Source organism: Sus scrofa, chromosome 7 (assembly GCF_000003025.6).
Source record: "Sus scrofa isolate TJ Tabasco breed Duroc chromosome 7, Sscrofa11.1, whole genome shotgun sequence".
Lineage (NCBI taxonomy): Eukaryota > Metazoa > Chordata > Mammalia > Artiodactyla > Suidae > Sus > Sus scrofa.
This window is the reverse complement of record NC_010449.5, coordinates 35,683,373-35,700,168: the sequence shown is the minus strand read 5'-3', so window position 1 is coordinate 35,700,168 and position 16,796 is coordinate 35,683,373. Positions and strand designations below refer to the sequence as shown.

At 41.7% G+C, this 16,796-nt stretch overlaps 1 long non-coding RNA gene across 2 annotated transcripts in view; it reads left to right on the top strand.

Moving 5' to 3' along the window:
• LOC102168168 overlaps window positions 1-16,796 on the top strand; it is a 39,219-nt gene that overhangs the window by 9,753 nt on the left and 12,670 nt on the right. For both annotated transcript variants that reach the window (XR_304437.2, XR_002345714.1), the window contains exons 2-3: window positions 13,148-13,217; window positions 13,369-13,460. This is a non-coding gene — a long non-coding RNA (uncharacterized LOC102168168). The remainder of the gene's footprint in view (window positions 1-13,147; window positions 13,218-13,368; window positions 13,461-16,796) is intronic.

The window sequence follows — 16,796 nt, the reverse complement described above, 5'->3', positions numbered from 1 at the left end:
TATCTTTTATCATTCCTCTACCTTAATTTATTTGTACTTTATATTTAAAATGACTTTTGTGGAGGCAGAAATAGTGAAGAAAGCTTTTTCATTTAACAACCTCTGTCTTTTTACTGGAGTCTTTAGACTATTTACATGTAATGTTTTTATTGATATAGTTAGATTTAAGTATATCATCTTGCAGTCTATTTTCTGTTTGTCACATATGTCTTTGATTTTTATTTTCTTCTTTTCTTCCTTTCTTTTTAATGAATTGAATTTTTTTACTTCATTTTTCTCTCCTTCAGTGATTTATGATCTATAACTCTTTGTTTTGCTATTTTATTGGTTGCTTCAGGATTTACAGTATACGTCATTAACTCATCACAACCTCACTTCAAGTGATTTTATACTACATCATATATATTATAAGGCTCTCCATAGATTATTCCATTTATTTCCTTGCAGTCTTTTTGCCAGCTCTGGTACAGAGTTCGCTTTTACATATATTATAAACTCCATATTACAATGTTTTTATTAAATGTAATTCTTTCAAAGAGATTTAAATAATAAGAAAAAAATCTTATGTGTTTATCCACATAGCTACCAATTTCAGTGTTCTTCAGTCTTTATGTAATCTTGCATTTCCATCTGATATCCTTTTCTTCTGTCTGAAGGACTTCTTTTAACAAACCTTGTAGTGTGGTTCTGCAGGACATGAATTCTTTCAGCTTTTGCATGTCTAAAAATGTCTTTATTGACATGCTAAGCAACCTTCAACCAAAAGGACCAGAAACCTTCAAAAAAAATCTTACTCCAGAAGACAAAGAGGAGGCCACGTCAAGAGGTAGGAGGGGCAATTTCATGATATAAGCAACTCCATACCTCCTGGGTGCAAGCTCCACAGACTGGAAAGTAACTGGTTCACAGAGACTCACCTACAGGAGTGAGAGTTCTGAGCCCCACATCAAACTCCCATGTGTGGGGATCTGGCACTGGGAGAAAGAGTCCCCAGAGCATCTGGCATTGAAGGCCAGTGGGGCTTGTGCGCAGGAGCTCCATGGGACTGGGGTAAATGGAGATCCCATTCCTGAAAGGCGCACACAGACTTTCATGTGCCCTGGGTTCCAGGGCAAAGCAAAGTCTCCATAGGAATCTGGGACAAACCTGATAGCAGTTCTTAGAGGACCTCCTAGGAAAACAGGGGTGAATGTGGCTTGTTGTGGGGGAAGGACACTGGAAGCAAAGCTCTTGGGAATATTCAGCAGCATGCCTGTCTCTGGAGGTGGCCATTTTGGGAAAATCTGGCCCCACCCATCAGTAAACAGGCTTCCCAAAGCCCCCCTCCCCAGGCACACAGCCCTGCCTCTAATCCCATCCAGAGACAAAGCCCCACCCACCAGAGGGATAGGAATCAGCACCACCTACCAGTGGACAGGCATCAGTCCCTCCCATCAGGAAGTCTATAGCAAGCCCCCATACCAACTTCAGCCACAAGGCAGGCAGACACCAGAAGTAAGAAAGGCTACAACTCTATTATCTCTAAAAAGGTCACCACACCAAAAACCTATAAAAATGAAAAGATAGAGAACTATAACTCAGATGAGGGAGAAAGAAAAACCCCCAGAAAATCAGCTAAGTGATCAGGAGATTCTCAGCCTCCAGGAAAAAGACTTTAGATTGTTGATGCTGAAGATGATGCAAGACACAGGAAATAAACTGGAGGCAAAGATGGATAACTTACAGGAAACACTGAGCAAAGAGATACAAGATATAAAACTTAAACAAGAAGAGATGCAAAATACAATAACTGAAATAAAAAATTCACTAGAAGCAGCTAACAGCACAATACAGGAGGCAGAAGAATGAATAAGCAAGGTGGAGGACAGATTAGTGGAAATTATGGATGCAGAACAGAAAAGAGAAAAAAGACTGAAAACAAATGAAGAGAGTTCCAGAGAACTCTGGGACAATGTTAAATGCACCAACATCTGTATCATAGGGGTGCCAGAAGGAGAAGAGAGAGAGAAGGGGGCAGAAAAAATATTCCAAGAGATAATAGCCAAAACTTCCCTAACATGGGAAAGGAACCACTCACTCAAATCCATGAAGCACAACGAGTACCATATAAAATAAACCTAAGGAGGACTACACCAAGACACAGATTAATCAAACTGACCAAAATTAAAGACAAAGAGAAAATCTTGAAAGCATCTAGGGAAAAGAAACAACATACAAGGGAACCCCGATAAGGTTATTGGCAAATTTTTCAACAGAAACTCTGCAGGCCAGAAGGGAGTGGCATGATATACTTAACGTGATGAAAGGAAAAAAACCTCCAACCAAGATTACTTGGCAAGGCTCTCATTCAGATTTGAAGGAGAAATCAGAAGCTTCACAGATAAGCAAAAGCTAAGAGAATTCAGCAACACTAAACCATCCTTACAACAAATACTAAAGGAACTTCTCTAGGCAGAAAAAATAAGGCCACAACAGGAAACAAAAATACCACAAATGACAAGGCTCACAGTAAAGGTATATATACAGTAAAGATATGAAATCATCCATGTGCAATTATATCACCAAGATCAGAAATCACGAGAAGAGGAGTTCCCGTTGTGGCGCAGTGGTTAACGAATCCAACTAGGAACCATGAGGTTGCGGGTTCGGTCCCTGCCCTTGCTCAGTGGGTTAACGATCCAGCGTTGCTGTGAGCTGTGGTATAGGTTGCAGACGCGGCTCAGATCCTGTGTTGCTGTGGCTCTGGCATAGGCCGGCGGCTACAGCTTTGATTAGACCCCTAGCCTGGGAACCTCCATGTGCCACGGGAGTGGCCCAAGAAAAGGCAAAAAGACAAAAAAAAAAAAAAGAAATCACGAGAAGAGATGGGTACAAATGCAGGACACTGGAGATGCCCTTGCAATTAAGAGACCAACAACTTAAAACAATCTCATATACATAGAGACTCATATCAAAACTTCAGAATAACTGCAAACCAAAAATCTACTATTGATATACAAACAAATAAGAAAAATCTACTCAAATACAGCAGTAAAGATAGCCATCAAACCACAAGAGAAGAAAGGAAGAAAAAAGAGCAACAAAAACAAATCCAAAGTAATTAATAAAATGGCAATAAGAACATACATATCAATAATTACCTTAAATGTTAATGGACAAAACACCCCAACCAAAAGACGGACTGGCTGAATGGATACAAAAACAAGACCCATATATATGCTGTTCAAGAGACCCACTTCACTTCTAGGGACACATACAAATTGAAAGTGAGAGGATGGAAGAAAATATTCCATGCAAATGGGACTCAAAAGAAAGCTGGAGTAGCAATACTCATATCAGACAAAATAGACTTTAAAATGAAGACTATTTCAAGGGACAAGGAAGGTCACTACATAATGATCAAAGGATCAATCCAAGAAGAAGAAGATATAACAATTTTAAATATCTATGCACCCAACATAGGTTCACCACAATATATAAGGCAACTGCTAACAACCTTAAAAGGACAAATCAACAATAACACAATAATAGTGGGGGACTTTAACCCCCCACTTACAGCAATGGACAGATAGATCATACAGACAGAAATTCAATGAGGAAACACAAGCCCTGAATGAAGCATTAGACCCAGTGGACTTAATATATATTTATAGGACATTCCATCCAAAAGCAACAGAATACACATTCTTCCCAAGTGTGCATGGAACATGCTCTAAGATTGATCACGTCCTGGGCTACAAATCAAACCTTGGTAACTTTAAAAAAATTGAAATCATATCAAGCATCTTTTCCAACCACAACTGGAAAAGATACGACTGGAAATCAAAAACAAGAAAAAAAAACTGCATAAAACACAAACCTGTGGAGACTAAACAACATGCTACTAAACAACCAATGGATCACTGAAGAAATCAAAGAGGAAATTAAGAAATACGTATAAGCAAATGACAACAAAGATATGACACTCCAAAACCTATGGGATGCAGCAAAAGCCATTGTAAGAGGAAAGTTTATAGCAATACAAGCCCACCTCAGGAAACAAGAAAAAGCTCAAATAAACAAGCTAACTTTACATCTAAAGCAGCTTGAGAGAGAAGAAGAGACAAGACCTAAAGTTAGTAGAAGGAATGAGATCATAAAGATCAGAGCAGAAATCAATGAAATAGAAATGAAGAAAACCATAGAAAAGATCAATGAAATGAAAAGCTGGTTCTTTGAAAAGATCAACAAAATTGATAAACCCTTAGCCAGATTTATCAAGAAAGAGAGAAGACTCAAATCAATAAAATTAGAAATGAAAAAGGAGCAGTAACAACAGACATCACAGAAATACGAAGGATCATAAGAGATCCTTATGATCCTTATCCTTATATAGTTGCATATATGCAACTATATGCCAATAAAACAGAAAACCTAGAAGAAATGGACAAATTCTTAGAAAGGTACAATCTTCCAAGACTAAACCAAGAAGAAATAGAAAAGATGAGTGGACCAATCACAAGAACTGAAACTGAAAGTGTGATTTAAAAACTTCCAACAAACAAAACTCCAGGATCAGATGGCTTCACAGGTGAAGTCTACCAAACATTCAGAGAAGAGATAATACCTATCCTTCTGAAACTATTCCAAAAAACTGCAGAGGAAGGGATACTCCAAAACTCATTCTATGAGGCCACCATCACCCTGATAACAAAAACCAAAGATACAGAAAAACAGAAAACTACAGGCCAATTTCACTGATGGACATAGATGCAAAAATCCTCAACAAAATACTAGAAAACTGCATCCAACAATACATTAAAAGGATTGTACATCATGAGCAAGTGGGATTGATCCCAGGGATGCAAGGGTTCTTCAATATCCACAAATCCATCAGTGTGATACACCACATTAACAAACTGAGGAATAAAAACCATATGATCCTCTCAGAAAAAGCCTTTGACAAAATCCAACACCCATTTCTGATAAAAACGCTTCAGAAAGTGGGCATAGAGGGAACCTACCTCAACATAATAAAGGCCATGTATGACAAACCCATAGTGAACATCATTCTCAATGGTGAAAAGCTGAAAGAATTCCTGCTGAGATCAGGAACAAGACAAGGATGTCAGCTCTCGCTGCTACTATTCAACATAGCTTTGGAAGTCCTAGCCATGGCAATCAGAGAAGTAAAAGAAATAAAAGGACTCCAAATTGGAAAAGAAGAAGTAAAACTATCACTGTTTGCAGATGACATGATACTATACTTAGAGAAATCCTAAAGACTCTACCAGAAAACTGTTAGAGCTCATCCATGAATTTGGCAAAGTCACAGGATACAAAATTAATACACAGAAATTGACAGCATTTCTATATACTAACAATGAAAGATCAGAAAGAGAAATTAGGGAAGCAATCCCGTTCACCATCGCATCTGAAAGAATAAAATACTTAGGAATAAACCTACCTAAAAGGACAAAAGACCTGTACTCTGAAAACTATAAGATGCTGAGACCAGCTCAGCAGGATGGGGCTGAAGAATGGGTGCTGTGAAACTTAAGGAAAAAAGTTAACATAAAACAAGATACAGAGACATTTATTTTAGGTAAAGGTGGGAACCAGGGGACTCACAGTCTCAGGGACCAAGAGCACCTCCTCAAGAAACCACACTGCTTTTATTGTGCTCTTTAGGAGTACATCAAGTGAGGAGGGGGCTGCAGGTGGAGGATGTAGGTTTTTTTTTTACATTATTTTATAAGTTCTTTTTTATTTTAAAAGTCATTTAGCTGATAGATGGTTAAGATTTTACTCTGACCTTTAGGCATTTAACAATCATTAGCATTTGACAGCGACATCTTCTCAAATCCACCTCTTAGAGTAATGACAGTAAAAACAAAAATAAACAAATGGGACTTAATTAAACTTAAAAGTTTCTGCACAGTAAAGGAAACTCTAAACAAAACAAAAAGACAACCCACAGAGTGGGAGAAAATCTTTGCAAATGAATCAACTGACAAGGGAGTCATCTCCAAAATTTATAAACACCTTCTACAGCTCAATACCCCAAAAACCAAACATCCCCCTCAAAAAATGGGCAGAAGATCTAAACAGACAATTCTCCAAAGAAGACATACATACACATGGCCAAAAAACACATGAAAAGATCTTCAACATCACTCAGAGAAATGCAAATCAAAACCACTGTGAGGTACCACCTTACACAGAGAATGGCCAGCATCAAAAAGCCTACAAACAATAAGTGCTAGAGAGGGTGTAGAGAAAAAGGAACCCTGTTATACTGTTGGTGAGAATGTAAATTGGTGCAACCACTGTGGAAAACAGTATGGAGATTCTTCAGAAAACTAAACATAGAATGACCATTTGATCCAGCAATCCCACTCCTGGGCATCTATCCAGAGAAAACCATGACTCGCAAAGACACATGTACTCTGATGTTTACTGCAGCACTATTTGCAACAGCCAAGACATGGAAACAACCTAAATGTCCATGGACAGAGGAGTGGATCAAGAAGATGTGGTACATATACACAAAGGCATATTACTCATCCATTAAAAGGAACGAAATACCGGCATTTATAGCAACATGGATGGACCTAGAAATTATCATGCGAAGTGAAGTCAGTCAGACAATCAGACACCAACATCAAATGCTTCCACTGACATGTGTAATATGAAAAAAGGACAGACTGAACTTCTTTGCAGAACAGATACTGACTCACAGACTTTGAAAACTTATGGTCTCCAAAGGAGACAGTTTTGGGGGTGGGGGGATGCGCTGGGTTGTGGGATGGAAATCCTATAAAATTGGATTGTGATGATCATTGTACAACTATAAATATAATAAATTCATTAAGTAATTAAAAAAACCTTAGAATGTTAAAAGAAATAAAATAAAAATGTCTTTATTTGCCATAGTTTTTGAAAGATATTTTCATTGCATGTTGAATTCTAGATTAGCAGTTTTTACTTCTTACAGTACTTTAAAGATGTTGCTTCACAATCTTCTTGCTTGTATTGTTTCTGACTAGAAATATACTAGCATCCTTGTCTTTGTTCCTCTTTATGTAAGTTATCTTTTTCTCTGGTTGCTTTTAAGGTTTTCTCTTTATCATTGGTTTTGAGTAATTTTATTATGATTTGGCTTCACAAAGTTTTCTTTGTGTTTTTTTTTTGTTTGTTTGTTTTGTTTGTTTGTTTGGGGTTTGTTGACCTTCTTGGGTCTGTAGATTAATGTTTTAAAATCATATTTTGAGGGTTTTTTTTTTTTTTCATCTTTTTGCCTTTTCTAGGGCCGCTCCCGTGGCATATGGAGGTTCCCAGGCTAGGGGTCTAATCGGAGCTGTAGCCACTGGGCCTACACCAGAACCACAGCAACATGGGATCCCAGCCACGTCTGTGACCTATACCACAGCTCACGGCAACGCTGGATCCTTAGCCCACTGAACAAGGCCAGGGATCGAACCCGAAACCCCATGGTTCCTAGTCAGATTCGTTAACCACTGAGCCACGATGGGAACTCCATATTCCGAGTATTTTAAACCAATATTTCTTAAGACTTTTTTTGTCTCTTCCTTTCTATACTATCCTCTGGGGACTCCAATTTTAAGTATAACAGGCAGCATGAAGTTGTACAGTTCACTGATCTTTTTGTTTTTTATTATGTTTTCTCTGGGTATTTCATTTTAGATTCTTTCCATTGCTGTGTCTTAAAAATTCACTAATCTTCTTCTCTAATGTCTAATCTATGTTAATTCCATCCATTGTATTTTTCAAGTCAAACATTATAGTTTTCCTCTCTAGAAGTTCAATTTGGGTCTTTTATGTCTCTATACTAACTTTTGAGTTCATAGGTTACAGTTATAATAACTGTTCTAATGTCTGTGTTAATTCTAACATTTGTAGCCAATTCTGGTTGGTTTTAATTAATTGATTTTCTCCTCATTATGGGTTATATTTTCCTGCTTCTTTGTATATGAGGTACTTTTTTATTAGATACTAGACATTAGGAATTTTAATTCATTGGGTTTTGGATATTTTTGTGTTCCTGTAAACATTTCCTGAGCTTTGTTCTGGGTGGTGCTATGGTATGAATGTATCTGCACCCTCTCCCCCAAATTCATATGTTGAAATCCTAGCCCCCAGAGGTGATGGTATTAGCAGGTGAGGCATTAAGTCATGAGAATGGAACTCTCCTGAAAGAGATTAGTGACTTAAAAAAGAGGCCCCAAGAGTATCGCAGCCCTCTCCACCACATGAGGATGCAGTGAGAAGTCTGAGACCAAAGGAGGGCTCGCACTGGAGCACCCAGATCTCAGACTTCCAGCCTCTAGAATGGTGAGAAGTAAACATCTGTGGTTTATAAGCTTCCCAGTCTTTGGTGTTTTGTCATAGCAGCCCAAATGGATTAAGGCAGGTAGTTGCCTCACATGTATGTGCTGATTAGCATTCTGTTGAATATTTGAGAGGGCCTCTGCAATTCCCCTCTCTCTGTGCTGTAAACTCTTGCTACCTTGATCTCTTCCGATGCTCAGCTTCTCAAATCAGGGAGCCCTTGTAGGCACTAAGCTGGTGGAATTGTAGAACTCATCTCATTTGTTTCCTAGCTCTTCAAGATCACTGTCCTTCATGGTTTGATGTCTGGTATCCTGACAACGACTGTTTCATATATTTTGTTCAGATTTTTTGTGTTGTTTTCAGCAGGAGAGTAAAGTCAGTCCCTTTTTCTCCATCTTTAAAAAGGCATTTAAATTTTTTTCTTTTATTTCTACTTTTACTGCATTGTGATCAGAGAATTCTGTTTGTAATATTGCTACTATGGAACCTGCTTATGTTTCCTTTGCAATATAATGTATGATCAATTTCAATGAATGTTTCATGTCTGCTTGAGAAGAAAGTATATTTTTTATTAAAGAGTGCAGCATTTAATACATATTTATGAAAGCTAATTTATGATTCATGTTGGTTAAGTCTTCTGTAGTCATACTTATTTTTTTGTTCTTGTGCCCTTCTTGTCCTGAGAGTGGTGTGTAAAACTTTCTTATTATTATTATTTCTATCTATTTATCCTTGAATTGCTGTAATTTCTGTTTTACAAATATGGTAGTTTCTTTATAATCTAGAGCATAGCTATTAACAACCGATCTATTTTGTTATATTGTAGATTGTGGCTTTTCATAATATAATATGTTTTAATTTATCTTATTTGATGTTTTTGTCCTAAATTCTGCATTATCTAATATTAGGCTTGCAAGCCTTACTTTAGAGTTGTTCTATTTAGCTGGCATAACTTTTCCCATGCTCTTGGAATTTTTTAACCTTTGAATCACTATGTTTTTTTTTTTGTTTTTTTGTTTTTTTTTTTTTGTACAAGGATGTTCTTACTAGCTTTTTTTTTTTTTTATTTTCCCACTGTACAGCAAGGGGTCAGGTTATCCTTACATGTATACATTACAATTACATTTTTTTCCCCCACCCTTTGTTCTGTTGCAACATGAGTATCTAGACAAAGTTCTCAATGCTATTCAGCAGGATTTCCTTGTAAATCTATTCTAAGTTGTGTCTGATAAGCCCAAGCTCCCGATCCCTCCCACTCCCTCCCCCTCCCATCAGGCAGCCACAAGTCTCTTCTCCAAGTCCATGATTTTCTTTTCTGAGGAGATGTTCATTTATGCTGGATATTAGATTCCAGTTATAAGTGATATCATATGGTATTTGTCTTTGTCTTTCTGACTCATTTCACTCAGTATGAGATTCTCTAGTTCCATCCATGTTGCTGCAAATGGCATTATGTCATTCTTTTTTATGGCTGAGTAGTATTCCATTGTGTATATATACCACATCTTCCGAATCCAATCATCTGTCGATGAACATTTGGGTTGTTTCCAGGTCCTGGCTATTGTGAATAGTGCTGCAATGAACATGCGGGTGCATGTGTCTCTTTTAAGTAGAGTTTTGTCCGGATAGATGCCCAAGAGTGGGATTGCGGGGTCATATGGAAGTTCTATGTATAGATTTCTAAGGTATCTCCAAACTATTCTCCATAGCGGCTGAACCAGTTTACATTCCCACCAACAGTGCAGGAGGGTTCCCTTTTCTCCACAGCCCCTCCAGCACTTGTTATTTGTGGATTTATTAATGATGGCCACTCTGACTGGTGTGAGGTAGTATCTCATGGTAGTTGAATCACTTTGTTTTAAATATTTCCCTTGTATATGGAAAAGACTGGAGTTTTCTTCTGTAAGATATTTTGAAAATCTGTTTCTTTTACTAGGCAAGTTAATCTCCTTTACATTTATTGGTGTGACTAAAATATTGGGTTTCAGTTCCTTGCATTTTGTAATATAATTAGTCGATGCATTAGTTATGTTTACTTTGTTTCTTTCTCTATATGTCTCCTTCAATCTTAAAAAAAATGATTTGGGGAGTTACGATTGTGGCTCAGTGTAAACGAGCCCGGCTAGTATCCATGAGGAAGTGGATTCAATCCTTGGCCTCATTCAGGGATCTGGCGTTGCCTTGAGCTGTGGTGTAGATCACAGACGTGGCTCAGATCCCACATTACTGTGGCTGTGGTGTAGGCTGGCAGCTGCAACTCCAATTCAACCCCTAGCCTGGGAACCTCCATATGCCACATCTGTGGCCCTAAAAAGCTAAAAGTGTATATTTTTGTAAACTGGTAGTCACCTTTGCATTGATATCTTTTGAACTACCCTCATTCTCCTTTTTCCTTACTTAACCTTTTACTGTCTGGATTGCCAATTCTAAATGGTATCATTTGTTTCCTACTTGTTCCCTATGTAACAATGATCTTATTGTACTTCTCTTTCTGTCTTCCTTCTTTGCTCAAATTTTAAGGTGCATTTTTTTTCTACTTTATCAGAACATATGACATTTACAAAATATTTTCCACCTTTGTTCATGATCCTCATTTGAATTTTAGATCTACATGCTTTAAATACACTTTACACAACATCCTCCACTGTTCTTTTGCCTGAGTTTCCCCCAGTCATCTCTTGATTGGATAGAATTCATCCTCTAGCGGGTTTTCCAAGAAGGGCTCATGTGCACAGATTATTTCAGTCTTTGCACATGTAATTTATTTTTCTATAGTCTTGATAATTGAATGATGGCTTTGTTGTGTATAAAGTCCTTGGCTCACAATTTGTTTCCTTTCTTTCATGTACCTGAGAATAATGTTCCATTCTTGCCTTGCTTTACAGGTTGCTCTTGAATATCAATATGCCAATATAATTTTCATATTCTTGTAGGTATTATGGGTACTGTACCTGAAAGCCTTGGGTATGTTTTTGTCTTTAAAGTCTAATCATTTTGTAGTCTGTGTCTCCAAGTTGATCATTTTCAGTCAGTTTTCCCAGACACATAGTTGACCCTCATATAAGTTTAGGTGTTCTCTTATTTCTATAAAAGATTCTTGAATTTTATTTTTAAAATATTCTATTTCATTGTTCCCTACAACTTCCAGGGTTACCAGTGTTCTTGAACATGAGAGAAGGAGTAGGATATAGCAGAAAAGTGGAGAGACTGGATTTGGGTAGGAACACAGATAATGCCCACTTATGTAATGGGCAGGGAAGCAGAGGTGTGGACCTGGATGCTGACAGGCAGGCAGTACCTAGCTATGGCAGTGCTCTTCTCATGCCTTTGCCTTTCTCAGTGGTAAGCAAGATCTAAGATCACTCTCCAATTCCTCCCATCTGAAAAAAGGGAAAGGGATGAGTGCCTTCACCAAATTTAAATGTGTGCTCTGAATGTAAATTCTGTGAATAATGTTCTAGAGGGAGCTTGGAGAAGAGTTATTCCCTGGCCTTTCTACCTAATAGAACACCTAAGGCTACTTCCTCCTGGGATTTGTTCATGTCCAGAGGGACTGAAAGCAGCATTGATGGGGATATGAACCAAGGGAGAGGCCAGTCTGGAGGACTGTGGGTGGGAGGTGGTGGAGACATTCCTTGTATTGCTCTGGGAGCAGTGAGAAAAAACCTGGCCATGAGCTTAAGTATAAGAAAACTTCCACAGACCCAGTGAGGCTGTTGTGTGGGGTAGCGACTCCTTTCCCCAGGAGTCACATTAAGTGGTTGAGTATCGTGATGTCAGGGATGTTGGGCTGGAGATTCCTGGGTCAGCAGGGTGATGGCCAGACAGTCTCCATAAGCAACTCCAAGTTGACCGTCATCTCCTCTCTCTGTCTGAATCCCCACTCTCAACAGCTCTTGTCTACTCTACTTTCGATATGTATTCAAAACCCACCGACTTCTAACTTCCTCTGTCTGATTCACCCTGGACCAATACATTGTTTTCTTTCTCCTGACTTATTCTGTAGCCTTGTAGATAACTGCTCTGCTTCCCTCTTGGCCCCCCACTCTCCTACCCTAATCTGTTCTCAAAATAGCAGTTCCTTTTTTTTTTCTTCTTCTTCGTCTTTCTGTCTTTCTAGGGTCACACTTGTGGCATATGGAGGTTCCCAGGTTGGGGGTCTAATCGGAGCTGTAGCCGCCAGCCTACACCAGAGCCACAGCAACTCGGGATCCAAGCCACGTCTGTGACCTACACCACAGCTCATGGCAACGCCGGATCCTTAACCCACTGAGCAAGGCCAGGGATCAAACCTGCAACCTCATGGTTCCTAGTCAGATTCATTTCCACTGCGCCATAATGGGAACTCCGACTGTTCGTTTTAAATAAGTCAGACAATGTCACTCTTCTTTGTCAAACTCCCGTTCCCCCAAGTCCTAACCATGGCCTGCATGGTCACATGTGATCTGTCCCACGCCCACTAACCTCTGACCTCATCCTCAACGGTGCTGCTGTTTGCTTTGCGCCCCCCGCCTATTCCTCAGACCTGCCAGACATGCTCTGTCTGCCTTCCAAAGACCCTGGCAATTTTTTTTTTTCCTGAAATACTTCTGCTTCAGATAGTTAGAGAGTTCACTTTTTTCTACTTTCACCTTAGATTTCGTTACCTATTCAAAGAGGCTCTTCCTGTCCACCCTTTATAAAAAAGCACTCCCATCCTCTTACCTTCCTTTATTTTTCACAATAGTACTTATCATCTGCAGATGATATATTTAATTATTTGTTTACACTCTGACTGCCTTGCCTGACAATGGCTTTGTCTCTTTCTTTGCAGCTGAATTCTAAGTGTCTAGAAGGGGCCTAGCACAGAACCGGTGCTCGAGAAATATTTGTGAAAGGAATGAGTAAGTGAATAGGTGTGATTGTGTTTTCATGGGGATGCAGGACAATGTGACAATCAGCCAAGACTTGTCTCCTTCCTCCTAAAGGGAGGAGAAGGACTGAGGGTTTTATACCTTGATGGGGTTTTAAAATCTCACTATGTTCCAATTCCAGGAGAGATGCAGTAAATACATGCAGCCTCTGTCTCCCACTGACTGTAAAACCTGGGCGGAGTATACGATACAGTTATTTGAAGTCTCTGAACAGTAAGTACCAGCGGGTGGATTGAGGGGGAACTGGGATTCCAAGTACACTGAATTGGTGGTGAACTGAACCTGTTTTTTCCTTGGGTCTCCCCTGTGCAGAGCTCAGCACAGCCTGAAACCTGGAAGTGAGTGTGTGGAACAGAGAGAGGGAGAGAGAGAGATGCAGCAGAGACCTTCTGGTTCTGGTTAGAGCCATGAAAGAGGGGGTGCCTGAAATTCAGAACATGGGGAGGGATCCCTGATATTTCCTTTCTTTTTCCTCCCATCTGGTGTCCCAGCCACCAGGGAGTCGCTGGCAGGAGTGGGAGTGGCAGCCAGGGCTGTCAATGTACAAAGGTAGGGCCAGGCCACTGGGGAAGGAGAGCCTGTGCCCTGGCCCCAGGGCGCTCTTTCTCCCACCCCCCCATTGGGTTCCTCAAGGCTCCTGACACCTATTGCTCTTACCTGTCACTTTTTAACCTCAGGGTATGGGGATGCTCTTGGGGACACAGCAACTGTCAGATCTGAGACAAGTTAAGAAGCCTGGCTCCAGACTCCCCTATAAATGTCACTCCACCTGGACCCTGACCTCAAATGAGCTGAGCCCGGCCCACTGGACCAAAGTGCAGAGAGAGGAGATAGTGAGCCACCAGCCTTTAAAAAACACCAGTCAGATCCCACTGGTCAGGGTCAGCTGTGGCTCCTGGGCAGCTGTGACTCCTGGGCAGCTGTGGCTTCTGGGTCAGCTGTGGCTCCTGGGTCAGCTGTGACTCATGGGCAGCTGTGGCTTCTGGGTCAGCTGTGGCTCCTGGGTCAGCTGTGACTCATGGGCAGCTGTGGCTTCTGGGTCAGCTGTGGCACCTGGGTCAGCTGTGACTCCTGGGTCAGCTGTGACTCATGGGCAGCTGTGGCTTCTGGGGCAGCTGTGGCTTCTGAGTCAGCTGTGGCTCCTGAGCAGCCTTGGCTCCTGGGCAGCTGTGGTTCCTGGTTGTGGGGAGTGGGGCTAAGTTGGAGATCAGGAAAAGGATCAGAGAGGAGGGGCTCCAATATCTGATCCTCTGGAATATTCTGAAAGGCACTTGATGGGCATCTGTGATGAAAGATGGAAGCACAGGAGGTGGGGCCCCTACTAACCTTCCTTGAGTGATCTGAGGCTCCGTGTAAAGGAGCACTCTCAACAACGCAGAAAGGGCTTTATGAGTAGGAAAGGGAGAAGCTCGTATTTTTTTTTGCAGATGTGTGCTGCCAGTTAATCCTCACTAAGCGCATGACACGGGGGATGGGATGCTCCTGTTCCAGAAGTTAAACCTCTATGTCCAAGGTCACTGTCCTGGCAAGCGATAGGGCTGAGGAAGGCTTCATAAACACATTTACCTGTGTCGGAATTGATATGAAACCTAGACAGTGCCTTAATTCCTGCAATCCTGAATCCTAACCCCTGGACACTTTAAGAAGGCGGAGGCCAGCAGCAGCGTGCAGGATACTAGAAATCGGAACAGTTCCCGTGGGTGACTGGCTGAGTACAGGACCCTCAGCCCCCATGGTGAGAAATAAAGAACTGGTCCCAGGCCCATGAGGTCTGCACAGTCTCCCTGAGGAGCTTTCTCTTGTTGACAGGGACAGGGGTGCTTTTCACTCTTCCCTGGTCCCCATGGGTCTGAGGGGCCACATGGCCAGGGCAAGGATGGATAGGCCAGAGGACTGCCTGGTCCAAGGCGGCTCTCCTCTGCGCATTTCTGGCGCTCTGCCAGGCTCCCAGACTTGCGGGCCTTACTTATCAGAGAAAGTGACTGAGGCCTTGGGGGGGGCCGGGGCCGGCGGGGGAGATTTGCTTTTAGTCCAGCCACGGGTCCGTGAATACTGACAGTAGTTTCTGAGGAAGAGGAGGCCTGAGGGAGCAAACTCTGCCTACATACTGTGGGCTCGTGTTGCTGTGGGCTTGTTGGGGAGGAGACAGTAGGCAGGGGAGAACCTCGAGGGGGCTGCCCCCTCTTCGTGAATGACGGGCCCTTTCATTTGTGGCCTCAGTTCCTTAACTGGTAAAATGGCAACAGAGAAAGATCAAGTTCAGGGTGCTGGGTATTTATAAACTGGGAAGTACCGAGTAATTAAATCCATAACCCAGAACTGGAGAAATGGAAGGCTAACAGCACCATGAGTTCCTGTTGTGGCTCAGCGGTTTAAGAACCCGACCTAGTGTCCCTGAGGATGCCAGTTCGATCCCTAGCCTCGCTCAGTGGGTTAAGGATCTGGTGTTGCCACAAGCTGTAGCATAGATCACAGATGCAGCTTGGATCCCACGTTGCTGTGGCTGTGGCATAGGTGGCAGCTGCAGCTTCAGTTTGACCTCTATCCTGGGAACTTCCATATGCTGTAGGTGTGGCCCTAAGAAGAAAAAAAAAGAAAAAAAAGGAGTTCCCGTCGTGGTGCAGTGGTTAACGAATCTATCTAGGAACCATGAAGTTGCAGGTTCAATCCTTGCCCTTGCTCAGTGGGTTAACGATCCGGCATTACCATGAGCTGTGGTGTAGGTCACAGATGCGGCTCGGATCCCGCGTTACTGTGGCTCTGGTGTAGGCCGGCGGCTACAGCTCTGATTAGACCCCTAGCCTGGGAACCTCCATATGCCGCGGGAGTGGCCCAAGAAATGGCAAAAAGACGAAAAAAAAAAAAAAAAAAGAATATGCACCATTGAACACATTGTGATCTTTTATATCATATTGATGATAATACTGGGGGTATTGGGTTCCAGAATCACTGGGCTGACACGGTTAGTGCCTCAAAGACCATCCTTTCTCTGATCAGTATTTGTGCCAAGGACTACTGATATCATTGCGGGTAATAACGGACATGTTGATTTCAGAATTCACCCAGTGACTGGCAGAGAGGGTTCTGTTCAGACCGCCCTCCAGGCAGCCCAGGTTGGCCAGACATGTTCTTGTCCTCTCACACCCTGAGCACAGACAGACAGATTTGGCTTCAAGGGGGTTCTGTGCTCCCACCTGAACAGGAGAACCACCTCTGGGTGGGGACTGGGACTTGAAAACCTTCTGTGGTGTTTGCTGTTCTCGCCCCAGCTCAGAGGGAAGAAGGGCACATGGGCACAGGGGCTGGGGATAGTGGCCACTCCCCTAGATCCAGAAGGAAATGGGCCCCATTGTCCCTTCATCAGCTAGAAGACCCCAGAGAGCTCCTGCTGTCACTCCACAGCATGCGCCACAAGCGCAAGGCCCTAATTCTCTGTGAATCACATCCCCCCAGTGAGGTCAGCATGGCTGCCACATTCATCTGTCATCAGGAGTCATCCTTTCACACAGTCCTTTCTTGGTACAATCACTGAGAAACCACACCAGTGAA